The following is a 23,924-nucleotide window of genomic DNA, read 5'->3' as shown; positions in this document are numbered from 1 at the left end:
CAAACTGGGGTCGCCGGAACTCTGGTGTTCCATGAGAGGGTCTGCAGAAGTTCCACATGAAAAAAAGGCAGCCTTTTTTTACAAAAGCGTGCAAGCTGAAATGTGCATGTAAATGTGCTGAAGAAGCAGAAGCTCAAGAAAGAATAGCCACAAATCATAGAAGAACAAAAAATCAAATTGGCCAATCAGAGCCCATCCTCTCTGAGCACTGGGCTTTTGACGGGATAACTGGTGAGCTGAAGCAGGGAAAGGAGGGAAGGGATGGATGAACAAAAAGGAAGATTGGAAATAGGGTATACGTTGGGAGAAATACAATGACAAAAAGTGACAAACAGCCTCCTTGCCCAGGGTCCAATTGAGTCACTTAAGTAATCAATTAAGAGCATCTTCCCCCACTGCTGGCAATTAGTCAAGGGGGGGGGGCAGGTAACCTAAGCTGGCCGGAAAGCCACCATTTAAAACCTGGTGGCCTCCCTGCAGACTCTGGGAATGGGGGGGAAGAGGATGTTTCCTTTCTGTTACTCTGGCTCATGAAGCCTCCAGCAGTAATGGGAACCCCCCTGCCCACAGAGTTGCCTATTCTCACAAAAATCCTCCATCTTGACCGGGTCTTGCCTGTTGGGCCCAGTGACCCCCCCTCCCCAACCCCACTTTCCTGGTTATGAGGGCCCTTAACCATCAATATGTCCTCCTACCTATGTGTAACTGGAAGACTGATTTCACTTTATAGTGCTGCATGGGTTTTCTCAGGGCTTGGGAAACCCGGCAGTGAAAGAGAGAAAGGAGCTTGTGTTCCTTCGGTATGCATCTTTAACAGCACTCCTTGTGGGACAGGAGAGCAGCTGTAACCTGGCCCCAAAAGGAAGCCTTTGCACCCCCCTGCTCTCCTCGACATACCGTGATCTCTCTCCACCTCCCCAATCCAAGACCTGATGTTGCCATATCCCCGTTGCTCGGGGACCAACCCCAAGGGTCTTGAAATAAAAATTATAATAATCATACTGTGGCAGTACCTCCCACTTTACCATGTTCTTTGGCTTTTTCAAGCCTTCCCCACACACTCCCCAGAAACATTGAATCTATTGTGTTTGATTTAGTCTCAGCCGTGCTGATTCACATATAATTACACCTGCTTGAGCATTGATTTTTTTTCTGTAATTACCTGCAAGTTATTGTCCTTTGTGATAAAGTGATTTTCCAGGTTAGTGAATGTGTGGCTGTTGGAAATTAATGCAATAATCTGTAATTATAGCAATTTGCACCAGAATATGATTCAGCCTGCTGTGCCAATATTTATGTGATTTGATATGGAAAAAGCATCATTACTGCATTGGACTAAACAATACATTTTAATTACAAATCTAATTTTATTTAGCTAACACTGATGCAAGGTCATCTCATGTTTTAGCTTGCTGCTGGTGCCTGTCACAGAGAGAAATGGAAGGTGATTTGAGACACTAAAGATATTCTGAAGGTCCAAGAGGAAGCCTTGAGCTGAAATGCTGCTTAAGCCTGCATTAAGCATAGGCCACCACCTTGTCAAAAAAGGTTAAACCAGCGCTAGGAATGCTTGCGAAACAGCTGATTGCCACTTAAAATGTCAGCTTACGCTCTTTAAAGGGATGGTGCCTATATTTTGGTGGTTAGTACTTCAGCTAACAGCCTCTAATAATAGCCAATCCATTTGGCTGTAGTCACACCATTGGTGTCAATTTTTAAGTACTACATAAAGGAACATTCCCATTTTCACATTTACTGCTGCCAGAGTTGCAAAAAGGACATTTGAGACACATCAGGGAACCTTCAGGGACACACTCAAATAACATTTACTTCAGAAAATCCCTGATGACTTCACCTAAAAAGAGTAAGTTCTGTGCTATTGTACTTTATTGGAGCCTTAATGGAATCAGAAGAAAGGTCAATGACATTTGCCAAGGGTCCCATTGACCTGGTCAAGGAATATGAGGAAGACATGAAAGCAGGCAGTGTGGCATCACTTTAAACATTTCTTTCTAGACTACTTCAAATACAGGATATCAGGCATAGCTAGTTACTTCGAAATCGATATAGGACAATTTACCAGTTTATTTTTCTTGCTTGGGAGCTTATTCTGTGACTGTATTTCCACAGTCTCTTCATCTCGAGTGTTACCAATGTAGATTGCATTAGAAGTACACTCTCCCAGGCCAGTCCTAATTGTGCACAATTTCTCTCTGGGGTCTTTTGTATGGAGAGTTATTGATTTGGCATATATAGAATTCTGCACTGAACACATGCTCACTGTTGTGAGCAAGTTGTTGAGTGATGGAGGAGGGATTTAAAGGAGCACTAGATCTGGGTAGAGTTAACAGCCTCATAACAGACCGTTAGGCTGTATTAGGAGCTAAGGCATGCACGGCATAACTTAGTTAGAAGATGTTAATTAATGTAGTTGATGGAATTTATGCAGGAAATCATGTCCTAGACAGTTCTTTTGTGCTAAATACACCTTGAAAGAGCTAAGTTTAATGCAGGTGCACCAGGCTAATCTCGTCCAATTTATGAAGAGACTACTGTGCCCTGACATTTGTTCTACATTGATCATCAAGGCCACGACGCTTTTACAATGCAGTGTGTTAAATTTATCCTCCACAGACTTGGAGATTAGCCGCCAAGTATCGATTCCATCGTAGAATGCAGCTGAAGTAACCAGCCTCACATACATAAGAAACAAAGCTCAAGCTACTGATCCTACAGTTTTAGAGACAATGTTGTTAATAAAGTAAATTATTGTTGGTTTTCCCAGAGATCTCATAATGGAATAAAAATGATGAAAAGGACCTTTGTGCAATCCAATTTAAATATAATGTCATATCCCAGTATACAATAAACTTTCGGTCAATACTTTTAAAAGCTGGACACGCAGAATATTAAAATGGCTCCTACAAATTGTGTTTTAAGCTTCAGATAGTCTTAAGTGTCAAACGAATGCCTAATTAAATATGGACATTTACAGCCATCCAGGGAATTTACATATCCCTTTGTTTAAGGCTGGATCAACACAAAATGACTTATAGAATTCCAGCCAATCTAACTCTTTGGGGCAAAATTTCCTATTCTGCCCACCACAGGAATCGTAGCGGGCGAGGGGCAGACCAAGGAAAGGGCTGTTGACCTCGGGCGGGATTTTCCAGTTTCAGGGCAAGCACGGCCGGAAAATCCTGTCCTTTGTTTCACCCTGGACAAAATCTGACATCGAAACTCAATGTATGCAAGATGGATGTGAATGGATCCTATCATCTTTCCATTATGGTAGTTTCTCTCATCCAAAATTAGACTGAGTGAATCTCAAGGTTTCAAACAACAACACAGGATGATTAGAATTAAAATACACACCACCCTTCGTTTGAAAACAGGACTTTGTACACGTAGAAGTCACAAAATGAGGGAACCATTTTGAAAGCCAGGAAGAAGCTGTTTGCAGAGAGTTCCACCTGAAACCATCAAATTAGCTGCAAGCCATCAAGCAGCCAAGGTAATTAACAGCTAATACATCGAAAGTGAGAGATTCCAATAGAGAGAAGTACTCCCTCAATCTGTCCCAGTTAAAAAGTTCACCTGAGAACCAAACTCCTAGAAATACAACTACAAAGAAACCTCAAAACCTGCTGAGAAATCCTGCACTTTACAAAAACTTCATTTCAACTAAAGCATTAACTTCATTTAAGAAAGTACAGGCTTGCCACAAAAGAGACTGAAATAATTATAAGCTGTAACAGTATATTAACTTCAAACAAAAACAGAAAATGCTGTACAATCTCAGCAGGTCTGACAGCATCTGTGGAGAGAAAATAGAGCCAATGTTTCAATGGCCTACTTCTGCTCTTATGATCTTAAATTCTCTCTATTGTACTATATAACATTACATACTATATAATTAGTTGACTTTGTACAAGAATGTTTTGTGAGCAATAGATGAAGCATTATGTCATGTGATAATGACTGTGAATTAATGTGGTTAGCTCAGTGGTCAAGATATTTGAAAAAGTTGATACATTTTCCAAAAATGATGATTTGATTAATTAGCTAATGCGAACATGCATTTTTCCATTTCAAGAGTTTTAATGTCTTAGTTCAACAAATCACATCCTTGAGAAATTTCAAAATGCTTCATAAACAGTTAGTGCACAGCAAGATCTGAATCTCCATCTATTTATTTGATTACTGAATGATAAAAGCTAAATTACAGTACAACAGTCTGTTATTTCTTTTGTAAACACAGTAAGGAGTCTCACAACACCAGGTTAAAGTCCAACAGATTTATTTGGTAGCAAACGCCACTAGCTTTCGGAGTGCTACTCCTTCGTCCAACGCCGGCATCTCCACATCATGACTTCTTTTGTCAAGCAACTTCGTCCACTTACTATTCCAATTTGTTAGGTGACCCTATCTATGACTATAAAAGCATATTAATTGTTTGAATTTGAGCTGTGGGTAATCATGGTTTGTAGTCAATAAGATGGCACAGTGGTTCGCACTGCTACTTCACAGCGCCAGGGACGTGGGTTCAATTCCCAGGTTGGGTCATTGTCTGTGCGGAGTCTGCACGTTCTCCCCGTGTCTGCGTGGGTTTCCTCCGGGTGCTCCAGTTTCCTCCTGAAAGATGTGCTGCTTAGGTGCATTGTCCATGCTAAATTCTCCCCCAGTGTACTCAAACAGGCACTGGCGACTCGGGAATTTTCACAGTAACTTCATTGCAGTGTTAATGTAAATCTTCTTGTGACACTAATAAATAAATAGTTACACATAGTCACATGATTTGTCAGATTTCTTTGTTGGCTTGGCAAGGAAGGTTTTTAAATAACTGGAAAGGGAATGCATGGCTTGGGAAATAAGGAAGCAGTCGCTGCGAGTATCCTCTTTGGGAATTAGAAAGGTGAACTCCAATTCAATCTGAATAGTGAAAGACACTTCTCGGCCTCAACAGGGGAACAGCTTAAAGTGGACTCAGCTGGAACAGAGTGAAACTGATAACCCCACTCTGATAAAGTTCATTAACTTGACATTCCAGAAGTTAATGGAAAGAAGAAAATCAACTTGATCTTGCTGCCCATAAGGACAAGGCCATATATGTCTGGGAAACATTGCTAAAAAACCTCTGATAAACTCTAATTCATTCAATAGGCGAGCTGTCCAAAGCTATTAATTTGACAGCTATCTCAGATGCTTGCTCCTGGAGGGGTCTCACCAATTTGCTGTGATTACAGACACTAATATCAACTACAAATTAAGAAAATGACCTCCAATTTGTTATACAGTTAATTACTTTTGTAACCTAAGTAATGTCATTTGTTAAATAGCTGTCTTGATCGTTTGTTTTTCAATTTGCTTGGTAACCCAATCTATAATTTTTTACACCTACACTCAATGCTTTAATTTAAGGAGCATTAATTATGGGTTATTCTCAATAAATAGTTGTTAGTGTTTGACTTCTTTGAAGATTTGCTTTCGGGTAGGAAATCTGCTGTCCTTACCCAGTCTGGCCTACATGTGACTCCAGATCCATACCAATGTGTTTGGCTATTAAATGTCCTCAGGGATGGGCAATAAATGCTGCCCCAGCTGGTGATACCCACATCCAATGAATGAATGAAAAGGTAAATAAAATTTGGTAGAAAAGGTTAATTCATTCACTCAATAACCAGTAAGTATCCTAATTGAGGATTTTAAAAAACATTTTTTACTTCGTCCTTAAACTTACAAAGCCAATGCTCAGAATGGACTAGGCAAGTCCAAATCCATTCTTTGCTTGCTCCAAAAACCAAATTCAAAATCCAATTGAATCCAACTCATGGTCACCACAAGACAGTCAAACAAGATCCAAGCTGACAAGATAAGGCATTGTACCCCACCTTGGGCTTGATCTGACGCTTGATCTCTCAAATTCAATAGGGCCTTTCTTCGGTTCTATGGAAGGCCCATATAGAGTTGAAACATTGGCCAGAATTCTCCAGCCGTTCACACCCCCCTGCCGCTGCCAGAGAGAACAGAAAATTTGACGCTCGGCCAAATCTCCGTTCACTGAATCGGGGCAGGAGAATCTTGCCCATTAACTGTTTCCCTCTCCACAGATGCTGCCAGACCTGCTGAGTTTATCCAGTATTTCCTGTTTTTATTTCAGATTTCCAGCATCCAGTATTTTGCCTATCAAACTCAACAGGAGTTCAATTATATAAGGCACCTTGAGGGAGGTCTGGTAATACAGTGATAGCATCTCCACCTGTGGACCAGAAGCTCTAGGTTCAAGTCCCACTTCAGGACTTGCTGGTCAGGGAAGGTGAGTTCATAATGTGGCCAAACAGGTTGATTATCAGCCTGTAAATCCTTCCTATAAGCCTGATGGCAGGTGCTAAGAGTGGGAGAATTTCCTGGTCAGCCACACTGCAGAGGACAGCAGCAAACCACTGCAGTGCTTTGCCAAGCATAATCATGGACCAATCCAATGGAAGTGCACGGTTGCCACTGCCCTGTTAGGGCATGGCATCTGAAGGGGGAGGAGGAAGACAGTTTGATGAGCTGAATGAAGCACCATTCAATCCTCTACTTCAGCTGACTGGTAAAATCAAATGTTCATTTGTGTACAGTCCAGGTTAGAGAGTTAAGGATTTATCCAGTTCGTTGACTTGCATTGAGCTATTTGGGAACTCGAGAATTGCTGAAAAAAGACATTTCATTGAAGCTTTTCATATTGCACTCAACAGGACAATTACAAGGATACCAATGTCAGGGGAATCGACAACTTTACACTGCATGAGAAGACAATACTGATTGGTTGGCAAGTGGATTCTGATTGGTCGAGGCATTGCCATGGAGAATGCACCACTAAACGTGAAACCAATCTCTCTGACTACGTACTCTCAGAAAACGACGAGTTTGTTCTTGCGCACGGTTTCAAGTTTGGTGTGCCTTTATCCCAGATCAAATGGGAATAGGTATTTGCTGAGTTCAATTTCCTCCTTTCACACCACAAGCCAACATCTACTGAAGGCTGAATCCTTGAAAGTGTGCCGGACTGAACCAGCACCTTGTATTGTGGGATTCAAACAATGTCTGATTTTCATATGCTACGCGAATGTCTTAAAACCAACCCAGACGTGTACTTCAGTAAACTTGACACAGGGCGGGAATCACCATTCTTAATAAGGTGAACTATATCAACAAAATGCACATTATTCTTAATGATGGGTCCAAACTCGTAACCAATGAACTGGCCATTCAAACTGATCTTGCTCAAAAGTAAGCTAAAAAAATAAGAGTGATGAGCCTCTGTATGATATATATGATAGGGTTTTCCCTCATGTCTCGCTATGTCAGCGTATGTATGGGCTGCCAAAGACACACAAAAGTGGTGTCTCTTTACACCCTATCTTATCTCTGACTGGTTCTACATGAATTGGCTGGATGGTTGGGTGAATTGTTACAACCAGTTTAAAACACATTTACCACATACACAGTGAAGGGTTCTTTCACCTTGGGGAAGACAATGCAGGACATGCAAACATGTAGCAATGTTGTGTCCACATGCTCACTTGCCATTGCTAGCCTATTCATGTGTGTTCCACTTAAGGAACCCATAGATATTGGTCACCTAAACTTGCTACCATTGCCTGAGGTAATACACATTGAGCTAAAGAATGCTACAACTCGCACAATTCAGTTCAGCTTGCCCAAATAAATGGTGTTAACATGGGGTCCCCTCAAGGCTCAGCTCTTGCAAACACCTTTGTTGGCTTCCATGAGAAACATGTCTCTGATGGATTGACATCTAACCTCCCTCCCCTTGCATATTTCTGATATGTGGATAATATGTTTGCTATATTTATATCTGTAGAAGCATGAAATAATGTCCTGGCATGTCTTAATGGGTTCCATCCTGCACTCAAATTTAGTTTTGAAATACAGCAATCATCGGAACTCTCTTTCCTTAGCGTATTAGTTGAGAAATCTGCCTCGGGGTTCTCTATATGGTCGACTGCAAGCCTATCTTCACGCGTTGAAATTCTTACAGTTTCACACACTGTAAGATTACATAAGAACATAAGAAACAGGAGCAGGAGTAGGCCATCTAGCCCCTCAAGCCTGCTCCGCCATTCAATAAGATCATGGCTGATCTGATAGTGGGTTCAGTTCCACTTACCCGCCCGCTCCCCATAACCCTTAATTCCCTTAATGGTTAAAAATCTATCTATCTGTGACTTAAACACATTTAACGAGGTAGCCTCTACTGCTTCATTGGGCAGAGAATTCCAAAGATTCACTACCTTCTGGGAGAAGAAGTTCCTCCTCAACTCTGTTCTAAATTGACTCCCCCGTATTTTGAGGCTATGCCCCCTAGTTCTTGTTTCCATTCTAAGTGGAAATAACCTTGCTGCTTCTACCCTGTCTAGCCCCTTCATTATCTTATATGTCTCTATAAGATCTCCCCTCAACCTTCTAAACTCCAATCAGTACAGGTTCAGTCTACTCAATCTCTCCTCATAAGCTAACCCCCTCATCTCTGGAATCAACCTGGTGAACCTTCTCTGTACCCCCTCCAAAGCTAATATACCCTTTCTTAAATAAGGGGACCAAAATTGTACACAGTACTCTAGGTGCGGCCTCACCAGTACCCTGTACAGTTGCAGCAAGACCTCCCTGCTTTTATACTCCATCACTCTCACGATAAAGGCCAACATTCCATTTGCCTTCTTGATTACCTGCTGCACCTGCAAACTGAGCATTTGTGATTCATGCACAAGGACCCCCAGGTCCCTCTGCACAGTAGCATGTTGTAATTTTTCACCGTTTAAATAATAGCCCATTTTACTATTATTCCTTCCAAAGTGGATAACCTCACACTTACCAACGTTATACTTCATCTGCCAGATCCTTGCCCACTCACTTAGCCTATCCAAATCTCTCTGCAGACTCTCTGTGTCCTCCACGCAATTTGCTTTCCCACTCATCTTTGTGTCAACCGCAAACCTTGTTACCGTACACTCGGTCCCCTCCTCCAGATCGTCTATTTTTATGGTAAATAGTTGAGGCCCCAGCACCGATCCCTGCGGCACGCCACTCGTCACTGATTGCCAACCGGAAAAGCACCCATTTATTCCGATTCTCTGCTTTCTGTTAGATAGCCAATCCTCAATCCACGCTAACACTTTACCCCCAACTCCGTGTACCTTTATCCTATGCAGCAACCTTTTGTGAGGCACCTTATCGAATGCCTTCTGGAAATCTGGAAATGTGGATACACCACATCCACCGGTTCCCCTCTGTCAACTGCACTCGTTATATCCTCAAAAAATTCCAGTAAATTAGTCAAACATGACTTTCTTATTCGCAACCTTGTAAATAGGGCCCAAGTCTTTTGCTCACATGTAAGCATGATGCTGAATTATGGTGCATTCAGGATATCCTGCGGGATAACAGCTACCTTGATTGATCATTTCATGCTGTATATCACGCAAACCCATAAATGGGCCTAAAGCCATCACCTTTGCCCTGAAGAGTGCCCAGTATACCTCAGATTATTGTGGAAGGACAAGGTATCTCAAAAATCTGAGCACCAGGTGAAACTGAGTGTTTCACGCTGCCACTATGCACTAACAACACAAATGGAATTCACCACTAACAGAATGCTGCATCAAGCCAAAAGGATGTTCTGCCTATTACACTAATTAGTAATATTGTATATGAATTTCAGTGCCAGAGTGATTCTAAGTACATAGGCCATATATCCCAAACACTGGTGGCTTATATCAAACAGCATGTCCCAGTCACAGTCCACAATGGGCAAGGTACAGACCATACCCAATCGGCCTGTGCTTACAAAACTCAAAACATGGTTTCCAAAACTGGGGTGGGGGAGGGGGGGGCGGTGATTCTCCAAAATGTGCTGAATTGGCGGCAAAACTCTTCTAGATCGAGCCAGTTCTGACAGGCCAATTTCTCACTCGAATCTCTGCACTCTGCAATGCAGAGGGCCCAGTAGTGAATCTCATTAAAACCCCAGGAGAGCGGGGCCTATTCGTGCCGGAGTCTGACAGCTCCGGAACTCTGCGCATGCGCAGTGATCCCAAACTGTCAAACTCCCGTTGGGCCAGCCCGATCGCTGGCTAGCCTGGGACCCCCACAGTGTTGCCCCTCCAGCTCCCCCCCCCCCCCGGCCCAATCACGGCCCCCCACAATTTCCGGGCCTGACCCCGCCCCCCCATCCCGGAGCGTCCCGATGCCCAGGCCCCACCCCCCAACAGTGGCGATCCCCCCACCCCCCACCCCGTTGACCCCTACTGGGTTCAGAACCCCCTGAGGCAGGCACCTCCCCCCAGAGGCAGCCCCCCTCCCCCGGCAGACCCTCCAGCCCACCCCAATCGCTGTCTTCCCTCCATCCCAGACTGATCCCAATGCAGAGTGGCAGCAGGACCCCCCCACTCCTACCGATCACACACAGGCACTGTCCACAATAGGCCCCGCCCCCTTGGCACTGCCCGATGCACTGCTAAGGTGCACCCTGGACATGGGCACTTTTCCCCTTGGGCAGTACCAGGGGGCACAGGCTGGCATGCTCAGGGGGCACCACGCCCACGTTGCCTGACCCCCTGGGGGGCCCCCGATTGCCCCCATTCATTCCGGCAGGGTCTCCCACTAGTTCCCTGAACGTGGGGAGCTAGTCTGAACCCAACCGGAATGAAGTACTCCTGGCGGGGTGGGAGATTCGATTGGGATCTGAAAGGTCCCAATAATTAACTAATCTACATATTTAAAATAGATTTTAAAAAGATTTAAATAACTTACCTGCCTTCCCGCCGGTTTCCAGCGTGGTCTGGCGGGTGACTGCTCGCCGGCTCTGGGAGATGCGTATGCATTCCCCACACATGCGCAAATCCCCGTTCAAGGCCACAGACGTGTCTCTCCCGGCTGGACCCGCCAGAAAAGTGGTGGGCGTGGATGGGAGAATCGCGGCCTAGGTGTGATTCTGCAACTGGACAACATTTGCTAAATAATCTTCAGTGTACTAAAAATTGCACTGACAACCAGTTTAAGTTGTGTACTGGAAGCTACATATATTATTAATACACAGGGCCCTGTTCTTTACAAACAGAAAGAACAGATACATACATTGCACCTGTTTCAGCTAAACAAACTAAGTGACAGCCATTCACTGGTTCATTGCTCAGGACAATGCCTTGTGCAATTGGAGTAGCTGCCTGATTTAAATTTTCAAACAATGTTTGGCAGTTAACTATCAGTCACCAATAACTTGTGCATTTTCCATGTCAATGCCTCTACAAAACAGAGACCACTTGCCAACCAATTCGCACTGTCATACAATGTAAAAATGCTGTTTCCCTTGATATTGGTATTAATGCAAATGACCCGATGAGTGCAAAATGAAAAGATTTGACAAAATACATTTTTTCAGCAATTATGTAGATTTGTTGGGGATCCTTACAGGAGTGTAAGGAAGTATTAGCATATATTAAGAGAAAACGGCTCTTCGAATGGGAGAGGGGGACTGGGTGGGAGATGGTGCAGGGAATGGGATATGATGCTGCGAATGGGGGAGGGGCAGTGGGTGGGAGATGATGCTGGGAATGGGGGAGGGGCAGTGGGTGGGAGACAGGGCAGGGAATGGGGAGGGGCAGTGGGTGGGAGATGCTGGGAATGGGGGAGTGACAGTGAGTGGGAGATGCTTGGAATGGGGGAGGGGCAGTGGGTGGGAGATGCAGGAATGAGGGAGTGGCAGTGGGTGAGAGATGTTTGGAATGGGGGAGGGCAGGGGGTGGGAGATGATGCTGGAATGGGGGTGGTGCAGTGAGTGGGGGATGATCTTGGAATGGGGAGTGGCAGTAGGTGGGAGATGATGGGAATGGGGAGGGGCAGTGGGTGGGAGACAGTGCTGGAATGGGGGAGGGGCAGTGGGTGGGAGATGCTGGGAATGGGGGAGGGGAAGTGGGTGGGAGATGATGCTGGGAATGAGGGAGGGGCAGTGGGTGGGAGACAGTGCTGGAATGGGGAAGGGGCAGTGGGTGGGACACAGTGCTGGAATGGGGAAGGGGCAGTGGGTGGGACACAGTGCTGGAATGGGGAAGGGGCAGTGGGTGGGAGATGATGCTGGAATAGATGAGGGGCAGTGGGTGGGAGACAGTACAGGAAATGGAGGAGCAGCAATGAGTGGGAGAGAGTGCTGCAATGGAGGAGGGGCAATGGGTGGGAGGCAGTGCTGGAATGGGGGAAGGGCAGTGGGTGGGAGACCGTGTGGGAATGGGGAGGGGCAGTGGGTGGGAGACGCTGGGAATGGGGGAGGAGCAGTGGTGGGAGACAGTGCTGGAATGGGGGAGGGACAGTGGATGGGAGACAATGCTGGAAATGGGGGAGGGGCAGTGGTTCGGAGACGATGCTGGAATGGGGGGGGCAGTGGGTGGGAGACAGTGCTGGAATGGGGGAGCAGCAGTGGGTGGGAGACAGTGCTGGAATGGGGGAGCAGCAGTGGGTGGGAGACAGTGCTGGAATGGGGGAGCAGCAGTGGGTGGGAGACAGTGCTGGAATGGGGGAGCAGCAGTGGGTGGGAGACAGTGCTGGAATGGGGGAGCAGCAGTGGGTGGGAGACAGTGCTGGAATGGGGGAGCAGCAGTGGGTGGGAGATGCTGGGAATGGAGGAGGGGCAGTGGTGGGAGACAGTGCTGGAATGGGGGAGCAGCAGTGGGTGGGAGATGCTGGGAATGGAGGAGGGGCAGTGGTGGGAGACAGTGCTGGAATGGGGGAAGGACAGTGGGTCGGAGACGATGCTGGAATGGGGGAGGGGCAGTGGGTGGGAGATGCTGGGAATGGGGGAGGGGCAGTGGGTCAGAGACGATGCTGGAATGGGGGAGGGGCAGTGGGTCGGAGACGATGCTGGAATGGGGGAGGGGCAGTGGGTGGGAGATGATGCTGGAATGGGGGAGGGGCAGTGGGTGGGAGATGATGCTGGAATGGGGGAGGGGCAGTGGGTGGGAGATGATGCTGGAATGGGGGAAGGGCAGTGGGTCGGAGATGATGCTGGAATGGGGGAGGGGCAGTGGGTGGGAGACGATGCTGGAATGGGGGAGGGGCAGTGGGTCGGAGACGGTGCTGGAATGGGGGAGGGGCAGTGGGTCGGAGATGATGCTGGAATGGGGGAGGGGCAGTGGGTCAGAGACGGTGCTGGAATGGCTTGGGATCATTCGTCTTCTGAAATGTTGTTTCTCAACCGGGACCTTGGGTTCATGTCACACTATCTGCCACCACCACGACTTGCCTGGGCTTGCAAAATCTCACTAACTGTCCTGGCTTGAGACAATTCACACCTCTTTAACCTGTATTTAACCCTCTCTCCACTCGCATTGCCTGCACCTGTAAAGACTTGATTACCTGTTAAGACTCGTGTTTCAACCATTATCTTGTAATTGAGTTTGTGTCTATATATGCCCAGTTTGTGAACACAACTCCCACTCACCTGATGAAGAAGCAGCGCTCCGAAAGCTTGTGCTACCAAATAAACCTGTTGGACTTTAACCTGGTGTTGTGAGACTTCTGAATAAGATCATAACCGGATTGCAACCTCAACCCCACATTCCCACCTACTCCCAATAACCTTTCACCCCTTGCTTATGAAAAATCTTTATCTAAAAAAATATTCAAAGACCCTGCTATTACCATCTTTTGAGGAAGAGAGTTCCAAAGACTCATGGCTCTTTGAGACAAACAATTTCTCCTCATCTCTTATCTTAAATGAGCGACCCCTTAATTTTTAAACAGTGACCCCTAGTTCTAGATTCTCTCACAAAAGGACAAGATGAGAGGTCACCCGACACCAGGTTATAGGTTTATTTGAAATCACAATCTTTCGGAGCGCTGCTCCTTCGTCACGTTGGACTATAACCTGGTATTGTGTGACCTCTCATCTTGTCCACCCCAGTCCAACACCAGCATTTCCACATCATGGCCACCACTCACAAGAAGAAACATCCATTTTGCATTAGTCTTGTCAAGCCCCCTCAGGATCTGACATGTTTCAATCAAATTGCCTCTTCTCTTCCAAAAACCAATGGCACCAAAATCAGGTGATGATGAAAGGGCAGCGCTCTGAAAGCTCCTACCAAATAAACCTGTTGGACTTTAACCTGGTGTTGTGAGACTTCTTACTGTGCATATCCCAGTCCAATGCCGGCATCTCCACATCATAAAAACCAATGGATACAACCTTTCCTCATAAGGCAACCCTCCCATTCCATGTATTAGTCCAATAACCTTCTCCGAACATTTACGTCCTTCCTTCAGTAAGGAGACCAACAACGTGCACATTGCTCCAGATGTGGTCTCACTAGTGCACTGTACAACTGAAGCATAACCTCTCTACTTTTACAATTATATACATTATACTAATTATATATTACATTATACTCTATTTGCCAATCTTTGCCCCCATGCTTGACCTATCCATTTGTAACCTCCTTATGTCCCCTTCACATCTTGTTTCCCTACCTATCGAGTGTCATCAGCAATTAGCAACCAGACCTTCAGTCCCTTCATCCATCCATCCATCCATTTGTTATCTACTTCTCAACTTTAAATCGTTTGATTGGCATTATATCCATGGTAATATCAGCATGTTTTGGAAGTGTATTGTAAAAACACCTCTGGACTAATTTTGACTAATCCTTTGATCAGTTCTTGACTTAAAATGTCGGCTGTGTCTCCCAAACAACAGGTCAAACAATGAAATGGAAGAATCAATTATCCTCATCATGAGGTGAGAATTGTAATCAGGTGCTGTTGAGGAGTTGAGCTCTCTGAAGTGGTATTTGAAAGGCTGGTGTAACTGCTAATTGAGCAAAGTTGTTGAAGAGCAGGTTATTATCAGAGTGAAGGGAATCAGGTTAATTATTCAGCTTCCAGAAGCCCCACTTGATTGAATGAGACAGAGAGGAGTCACACTTCGTGATTTCTTGCCACTAGTGTGTGGTACAGCAGAAAAGGCAGGAGCCTGGTAGAATGTAAATGTTTTCTCCGCATCCACAAAAAAATCAAGACGACAAAAAGCCGGTAATGACATTTAAATGTGTCTTTATGAATATTAATTTGGCTCCCACCCACCGTGCAGCGGGCTGGGAGAATCGTGACGGGTCTGATGCCCCATTCACTGAATCATCGGGATTTCCGCCAGAAGCTAGCTGGCCCACATCTGCATAGTCTGCCAGGGGGTTGATAGCAATGATTATGACATCCGCAACAGTCTCACAATGGCTGGGGTACAATGGGCGCAGTTATCATCTTCAGTCCATTGCTGAGAGAGACTTTAAGCTTCAATTACAGAGGCGCTTTTAGAATCATAGAATCCCTACAGTACAGAAGGCGGCCATTCGGCCCATCGAGTCTGCACCGCCAACTATCCCACCCAAGCCCCATCCCCGCAACCCCATGCATTTACTCTGCTAATCCCTCTGACACTAAGGATCAATTTAGCATAGTCAATCCACCTAACCTGCACATCTTTGGACTGTGGGAGGAAACTGGAGCACCCGGAGGAAACCCATGCAGACACGGGGAAAATTTGCAAACTCTGCACAGTCACCCAAAGCTGGAATTGAACTCAGGTCCATGGCGCTATGAGGCAGCAATGCTAACCACTGTCCCACCGTGCTGCCCATTTCTCAGACAGTTTCAATGTGATGGCTTCTCTCACAGAATCTGCCGTGCAGCACTAATTTACACATCTCCAATATTGTGCTCAATATTGTGTTCTTAGATGGATCAGCCGACTTGCACTAAGAGATGGAGTGCCCAGCATTATGGTATCCCTGGTGATAGAAGAAATCGATGTGGAGATTTGAACTGTGCCCTGTTTGAGAGCACATTTCCACTCCATCTGATGAAGGAGCAGCGCTCCGAAAGCTAATGGTATTTGCTACCAAATAAACCTGTTGGGCTTTAACCTGGTGTTGTTAAAACTCTTACTGGATAGAAGAAATCAGCAGCCTGTCTCTCAATCTGGTATCACATTAGACTATTAAGACTCCCAACACAAATGTCAGTAAAAGTGCAAAGCTGCAGGAAGGAGCAGTCAACGACAACAGTGACTGACTCAGGTCCAAGGCGTTGGAGGATTATCTGACCTGTTTGATCTTTGCAATCACAGCATTTTAAGGCTCTAGTGGTAACTCTTCAATTGGAGCTATCGACTCTAAATCCTAGCAATTTATCAGTGAAATCCTGCAGCCAACCAGAATATTTATTTTTCCACGTGGGAATCACTTTGAATTTGTTGTAACATATCAAAAGTCAGATTTCAAAAAGTGAATGAAATTAAAGCATGTAACCATTGACAATAACTCTTAATCCTGAAGGGAATAGTTGAGATATTTGAAGTACAGCTTCAAGGTTCTAGTGGTATGATTAATGATAATAGTTTATCTCAGTCGCAAAATCACTCACTCTCTGGTTGGTTATGGAGGGGCTTGTTCTCTCAGGAGCTATCCGACTGTTTTATGTTAAGGTGGTGCAGTCAAATGCCTTGAAAACACAAAAATTCCAGGAAAACAAACATTCATCTGCTTTATTCTATGTTGATAACCACACTTGAGCTAGACTTTGAAAGACTGAAATCCCATTCTAATTCACACAAGGCACAACATTCTACATCAGATCCTGAATGACAAAATTGGTACAACTAATAACTTTGAGCTATGGGAATGCCAGTCAATTCATTTAGGGACCTGTGATAAATGTGGAGGTGAGCTGCCTTCTTGAACTGCTGCAGTCTAAGGTGTAAATACACCTACAGTGCTGTTAGGGAGGGAGTTCCAGGATTTTGACCCATTGACAGTGAAGGAATGGCAATACATTTTCAAGTAGGATGGTGACTAGCTTGGAGGGGTACTTCCAGGTGGTGGTGTTCTCACTTATCAGATGCCCTTGTCCTTCTAGATGGTAGCGAAAGGTTTGGAAGCTGCTGCCTAAGGAACCTAGGTGAGTTCCTGAAGTGCGTCTTGTAGATGGTAATCACTGCTGCCACTGTTTGTCGGTGATGGAGGGAGTGAATGTGCTTTGAAGAGGTGCCAATCAAGCAGGCTGCTTTGTCCTGGATGGTGACGAGCTTCTTTAATGTTGTTGGAGCTGCGCTCATCCAGGCAAGTGGAGAGTATTCCATCACACTCCTAACTTGTGCCTTGTAGATCATGTACAGGCTTTGGGAAGTCAGGAGGTAAGCTACTCACCACAGGATTCCTAGCCTCTGACCTGCTCCTGTAGCCATAGTATTTATAAGGCTAGTCCAGTTCAGTTTCTGGACAATGGTAACCCCCAAGATTGATAGCAAGAGATTTAACTGTTGATGACCCTTCCATAACTTTACTGATGATCAAAAGTAGACTAAGGGGGCAGTAATTGGCTGGGTTGGATTTGTCCTGCTTCTAGTTTACAGGATGTGGAGATGCCGGCATTGGACTGGGGTAAACACAGTAAGAAGTTTAACAACACCAGGTTAAAGTCCAACAGGTTTATTTGGTAGCAAAAGCCACACAAGCTTTCGGAGCCTTAAGGCTCCGAAAGCTTGTGTGGCTTTTGCTACCAAATAAACCTGTTGGACTTTAACCTGGTCTAGTTTACAGGACAGACTTGGGCAACTTTCCACATTACCAGTTAGATGCTGGTGTTGTAGCTACTGGAACAGCTTGACTAAGAGCATAGCTAGTCCTGAAGCACAAGCCTTCAGTACTGCTGCTGGAAAATTGTATCCAGTGCCTTCAGCCATTTCTTGATATTATGTTGGATGAATCTAATTGGCTGAAGGCTGGCATCTGTGACGCTGGAGACCACTGCAGGAGTCCGAGATGGATTATCCACTCGGTACTTCTGGCTGAAGATTGCTGCGAATGCTTCAACCTTATCTTTTCCATTGATGTGCTGGGCTCCTCCATCATTGAGGATGGGGATATTTGTGGAGCCTCCTCCTCCAGTGAGTTGTCCACCACCATTCACAGCTGGATGTGGCAGGATTGCAGCGCTTAGATTTGATCTGTCGGTTGTGGAATTTCTTAGCCCTATTACTTGTTGATTATGCTGTTTGGCACACAAGTAGTCCTGTGCTGTAGCTCCACCAGGTTGACCCCTATTTTTTAGTTATGCCTAGTGCCGCTCCTGGCATGCCCTCTTCACTCTTCGTTGAACCAGGACTGATCCCCTGGCTTGGTGGTAATGGTAGAGTGGGGGATATGCTGGGCCATGAGGTTACAGATTGTGGTTAAGTACATTTCTGCTGCTGCTGATGGTCCACAGCACCTCATAAATGCTCAGTTTTTAGTTGCTCGATCTGTTTGAAGTCTATCCCATTTAGCACAGTGGCCATGCCACAAGGACTGTATGGTGGTCATGCCTATTGATAATGGACAAATGCATCTGCAGCAGGCAGGTTGGTGAGGATGAGGTCAAGTATGTTTTTTCCCTCTTGTTGGTTCCCTCACCACCTGGCGCAATCCCAGTCAAGAAGCAATGTCCTTTATGACTCAGCGAGCTCAGTCTGTGGTGGTGCTATCAAGCCACTCTTGGTGAAGGTGGCCTTGCCACCTTCACTGCTTCCTCCAAGTTGTGTTCAACTTGGAGAAGTACTGATTCATCAGCTGAGGGGGACGGTACATGGTAATCAGTAGGAGGTTTCCTTGCCTATGTTTGACCTGGTGCTATGAGACCTCATGGGGTCCAGAGTCCCTCAGGACTGTATACCATTGTGCTGCCACGCCTGCTGGTGGGACAGGACATACCAGGGGATTGTGATGGTGATATCTAGGACATTATCTGTAAGGTATGATTCCACGAGTATGACTATACTGTTGCTTGACTCGGTTGTGAGACAGCTTTCCCAATTTTGGCACTGGAACATGTTCAGTCCTTTAAGAGCACTTAGTTTGCCGGTAATTTCACAGTAACTTCATTGCAGTGATAATGTAAGCCTTACTGGAGACTAATAAAAACATTTACTTTTACTTACTTAAATACTGTAGTACTCAGACCTAACTTTCGCTCAGTAGCAATTTACCTGCACTTGTAATTGAGAGCTAAGCTGCACTCACTGAATAAAATATATCGCTCCGATAACTATAGCTCTTAACACCAATCATTTTAAGCATGTGATCAATTGTATCATTATACCATCTAACCTTTGGTTAAATGTATATTATTCATAAGCAGGGTGCTGTATAGAATGGTTACAGAACAGAAGGAAACCATTTGGCCCATCATGTCTGTGCTAGTCCTCTAAACGAGAATTCCCCAAGTTCCCTGCCTTTTTCCCCATAACCCTTCTAATTTTTCCTTTTCAGGTAATGATCCATTTCCCTTTTCAAAATCCTAATTGAATCTGTCTCCACCACACTCTCAGCCAGTGTGTTCCAGATTCAAACTATTTGTTGCATGAAAACAATTTTCCTCATGTCGCCATTGTTTCTATTGCCAATTACCTTAAATCTAAGCCCTCTGGTTCTTCATCCTTCCACCAGTAGGAACAATTTCTTTCAATCTGTAGTGGGTTGGATCTCAAACAATGATGAAACGGAGTACAGGAATGAGATAGAGAATCTGATGAACTGGTGCGATGACAATAATATCTCCCTCAATATCAACAAAACGAAGGAGATAGTCATCGACTTCAGGAAGCATAGTGGAGGACATGCCCCTGAGTACATTAACGGGGATGGATGGAAATGGACGAGAGCTTCATGTTTCTAGTTATCCAGATCACCAACAACCTGTTCTGGTCTCCCCACGCCAATGCTATAGTTAAGAAAGCCCACCAACGCCTCTACTTTCTCAGGAGGCCAAGGAAATTTGGCCTGTCCATTAAGACTCTCATCAACCATAGAAAGCATTGTTTCTGCTTGTATCACAGCTTGGTATGGCTCCTGCTCTTCAAAAACCGCAAGAAACTACGGAGGAATGTGAAAAAAGCCCAGCCCATTATGCAAATCAGCCTCCTATCCGTTGACTCCGTCTACATTTCTCGCTGCCTCGGAAAAGCAGCCAGCATAATCAAGGACCTCATGCACCCTGGACATTCTCTCTTCCACCTTCTTCCATCAGGAAAAAGATACAAAAGTCTGAGGTCATGTACCAACTGACTCAAGAACAACTTCTTCCCTGATGCCATCAGACTTTTGAATGGACCTATCTTATATTAAGTTGATCTTTCTCTACACCCTAGCTATGACTGTAAAATTACATTCTGCACCTTCTTCTTCCCTTCTCAATGTACAATATGTTTTGGCACAGGAAACAATACTTTACACTGTATATTAATACATGCGACAATAATAAATCAAATCAAACAGTGCCAGGGACCCGGGTTCAATTCCCGGCTTGGCTCACTGTCTGTGCGGAGTCTGCAAGTTCTCCCCGTGTCTGCATGGGTTTTCCCCGGTGCTCCGGTTTCTTCCCACAATCCGAAAGACGTGCTGGTTAGGTGCAATGGTCTTGCTAAATTCTCCCTCAGTGAACCCAAATATGAATGTGGCGGCTAGTGGATTTTCACAGTAACTTCATTGCAGTGTTAACGTAAGCCTACATGTGATACAAGTAATAAATGTAGCCTGTCGGACCTGCTCTGCTATTCAATGAGTTGATGGCTGATCTGAATGAGGCCTTAACTCAAATTTCTTAACTTCCCCCAATAACCCCTGACGACTTTGTAGATCAAAACCCTCTAACTCAGCCTTGAATGACCCAGTCTCCATTTGTTGCTTTTGAAAAAAATTGCAAAGACCTAATGACTTGAACTTCCTCCTCATCTCCTATTTAAATTGGAAAATCCTTATTTTGAAACTCTGCCCCTAGTTCTAGATTCCCCCATGAGGGAAATCATTTTCTCAGCATCTACTTTGGCAAGCCCCCTCAAAATCTTATATGAACTCCAATGATTATTGGCCCAACCTGCTCAATCTCTGCTCAAAAGACAACCATTTCCTCCCAAAAATCAGACTAGTGAACCATTGCTAAACTGCTTCCGCCTCTGAACATGTCCCTTCTTAAACAAGGAGACTAAAACTCTCTACAGTTCTCTAGGTTTGGTCTCATCAATGCCCTGTACAGTCGTAGCAAACCTTTCCTACTTCTATACTCAATCCCCCTTTCAATAAGGACCAACATTCCGTTTGCCTTCTTAATTACTTCTTGTACCACATGATAACTTTTAGTGATTCATGTATAAGGACACCCAAATCTCTCTCCTGAAAAAATTCTGCAATTTCTCTCCATTTAAATATTTTGTCTTTCAAAACTTCCCGCCAAAGAGGACAACCAGAGATTTTCTCACACTATACTCCATCTGACAATTTTTTGTCCACTCACTTTATCTGTCTAAGTCCCTTTGCAAGCTCTTTGTATCCTCCTCACAACTTACTTTCCTACCTATCTTTATATCATCTGCAAATTTGGCTACAATAAAGTTGGTTCCTTCATCCAAGTCATTCATTTAGATGGTAAGTAGTTGAGGCCCCAGCGCTAAGCCCTGAGGAATTCCACTACTTACAGTTTTTGAACCTGAAAACGATCCATTTAAATACCCAATAGCCTCTTCTGATGTCACAGAGGTGATCTACCAGCAACTTTGGCAGAAGTTTTCCACCTTACTGCAGTCATTTCTCACTTGTTACTTTGTCACTTAAGACATATATTTTCTTCATAAATCATAAGAAAACAATTACAGTGCAATATTACCTCCAAATGGAGAACATTGACACTCAGGAATATTAATGGTGCTATTATAACAAGTCTAATGCCTACTGTCTGCGGACATAGTTCAGGAAAACAATCCTGATATTTATCATTGAGAAAAGCCAAGGCAGGTCTTACTGGAGCTGGTATCATTTGAAGATGCAACCATGAATTAGTCAAGCAGCCATATTGTATAGAGCACCTTTGGAGGAAAGATTGGTGAGTCTTTATTTCTTTTGACTTATAGAATAGAATCCATACAGTGCAGAAAGAGGCCATTCGGCCCATTGAGCCTGCAGCAACAACAATCCCACCTGGGCCCTATTCCCATAACCCCACGTATTTACCCTGCTAATCACCCTGACACTAAGGGGCAATTTATCCTGGTCAATCAATCTAACCTGCACATCTTTGGACTGAGAGAGGAAACCGGAACACCTGGAGGAAACCTACGCAGACATGGGGAAAACATGCAAACTCCACACAGACAGTCACCCAAGGCCAGGATTGAACCCAAGTCTGTGGTGCTGTGAGGCAGCATTGCGCACCACTGTGCCACTGTGCCGCCCCGGTTTAAAAAGTGGCAACATGTCTTGAATAAATGTTTAGAATTAGGAGTCCTTTTTGGATTTTCTCGCTTGTTGATAACAATCCCTATTGGATAAGTCAGTTCACAAATAGATTTATATGTTATTTTCATATTCAGAAAGTCAGAGATAGGTAAAGTCTTTTGTTCTGAATATTTCAGATGTATCCAAATGAGGTTATAATATGGTTATAATGTATATATGAGTATATGAATCACATTTTTATTATGTATACAGAAAGGTGACCACCATAATTGGACTTACAGGTCTATTTTGATCTAGCACAGAGGAAGTTACACAACTAAATCAAATGACAACTTGTTAAGACTTAGTCAATACCATAATTAGCACAGCTGGAAGATGTAGAGGCAGAGTTAATTAATACTTTGCCTGTAAGGTACTCACAAATTATTCATGTTCTGCAACAAAAGGTGGAATTTGAGATAAAAATGCGATGTTAAAGCTGGACAACAATCTGCTTCATTATTAATGATATTGATAACTTGTCTAATCTGCTGGGAGTCACCATATGCATACATTATTCAGCAAAATAAGATAGCCGTTTAAGGTTTTTGCTCAATGCGAAACTTGATTTCACTACTTTTATCAAGAGTACATTGTGTCTGAGACTAGTAGCTAAGGAAGTGGTTCAAAACTTACAGCATCTGGATCATATTTGATGTACGATCACTGCTTGAAACATCAGAGGTAATTTTCTGAGTACATAGCAAAGGAGGCTCCCTCCAACCTTCCCTGCCAACTCATACCCAGAAAATAACATTGAGTAACTTACCATTTCTCCTTCAGGTGCTGACGAACTTTCCGTGTATTTACAGGAATTTCAATTTTTGTTTTACCTCATTCTTAGTCCAATCGAGTTATAGAATCATAGTATCCTTCTGGTGCAGGAGGCGGCCATTCGGCCCTTTGGGTCAGCACTGACTCTCCAACAGAGCATCTCACTCAGACTCTATCCCCATAATCCCACGTAGTTACCCCACTAATCACCCTAACCTACACATCTTGGGACGCTAAGGGGCAATTTAGCATGGCCAATCCACCTAATCTGCACATCTTTGGTCTGTGGGAGGAAACCGGAGCATCCGGAGGAAACCCCCACAGTCACGGGCAAAATATGCAAACAACACACAGACAGTCACCCAAGGCTGAAATTGAACCTGGGTCCCTGACACTGTGGGACAGCTGGGTTAACCACTGTGCCACCGTGCTGCCCTCTTGGTCAAAGAGATACCAATGGATGAGGGCTTAAAATTGCATGCAGGGGCTCATTGAATTTTCATTAATGTTTAAATGCGCTGAGAGCATAGGTGTGAATGTCACCTTCTTAAAAATCTTAAAACACTTTCCCAAGATAGTTCACTGGAGTTATATTCCCCAAAATGCCAAACTCACATGATGTGAAAATGTCTGTTCCAAGGACTCTTTGCTCCACATAAAGGTTGATGCCAGACTCTAGAGTTATACACCCTGAATTAGCATTGGGTTCTCCAGCCTAATTTCAATGACTCAGCGATGGAAACCTTTCACACGCTGTACAAACCGCCATTTTTAGTAGTTGACGACATTTCTCCA

General features: G+C 44.6%; 1 protein-coding gene across 1 annotated transcript in view; it reads right to left on the bottom strand.

Moving 5' to 3' along the window:
* slc2a9l2 (solute carrier family 2 member 9, like 2) overlaps positions 1-23,924 on the bottom strand; it is a 408,797-nt gene that overhangs the window by 46,727 nt on the left and 338,146 nt on the right. The window lies entirely within an intron of this gene.

Source organism: Mustelus asterias, chromosome 1, assembly GCF_964213995.1.
Source record: "Mustelus asterias chromosome 1, sMusAst1.hap1.1, whole genome shotgun sequence".
Classification (NCBI taxonomy): Eukaryota; Metazoa; Chordata; class Chondrichthyes; order Carcharhiniformes; family Triakidae; genus Mustelus; species Mustelus asterias.
The sequence above is the reverse complement of the archived record's forward strand: the minus strand, read 5'-3'. Positions and strand labels throughout refer to the sequence as shown.